Below are 711 nucleotides of genomic sequence, written 5' to 3'. Positions count from 1 at the left end.
CTTCTCCTCTTGGGTGAAGCCCAACACATCAAACGCTTCCTACAGTAAATATACAGAGCGTGTCAAAATGCTTAATATTCTTCTTTTTGACAAGTTCATTAAAAGTCTTCCTTTAAACTCTTTAAAGGAATAGATGGCCAAAATTGAGAATCATTTAGTCATCAAGTCATTCTAAACCTGCATGACAGACAGACTTCTGTGAAGCACAAAAGAAGATGTTTTTCCAACATGTTCATGCTCTTGCACAAAATTATCCTATAGCTTCGGAAGAACAAGTTGTGTGGACCATTACTTTTTGGAGCTTGGTAGCCCCTGATCATTATATGCTTTTACTGTATGGAAAAGCCACGACATTGTCATTTTGTGTTTCACAGCAGAAATGCAGTCATACACATTGTCAAAAGTCCTTAACATTTTGGGTGGAATATTTCTTCTTATATTTTATAACATGGTATCTTGTATTGTGAACTGTCTATGTGTTAACAAACACCCACATCAGTGGCCATCAGCTCGTCACGGTCATCAATAGAAGCCACTTGTGTCTCTCCCTGGGAGATGAAGGAATAGTCATAGGGGTTGTTGGTGATGAGCAGCATCTCTAAGGAAAAATGGGAACATAAATCAGAAAAGACTAAAAACATTCAATGTTAATGAATATGATGGGTTATTTTACCCAGCAGTTCTGGTTTCTTCTGAGACAGGATCTGGTAG

General features: G+C 37.8%; 1 long non-coding RNA gene across 1 annotated transcript; it reads right to left on the bottom strand.

Moving 5' to 3' along the window:
- LOC107735263 (uncharacterized) lies at positions 1-711 on the bottom strand. Its single transcript, XR_001639349.1, has 3 exons — positions 674-711; positions 495-598; positions 1-39 (listed from the first exon to the last, which is right to left on the bottom strand). It is a non-coding gene; the product is annotated as an uncharacterized LOC107735263 (long non-coding RNA).

The sequence above is a fragment of the Sinocyclocheilus rhinocerous genome, unplaced genomic scaffold (assembly GCF_001515625.1).
Source record: "Sinocyclocheilus rhinocerous isolate Xijiao unplaced genomic scaffold, SAMN03320098_v1.1 C35932349, whole genome shotgun sequence".
NCBI lineage: Eukaryota > Metazoa > Chordata > Actinopteri > Cypriniformes > Cyprinidae > Sinocyclocheilus > Sinocyclocheilus rhinocerous.
Note: the sequence above shows the minus strand (reverse complement) of the source record. Positions and strands in the feature narration are given on the sequence as shown.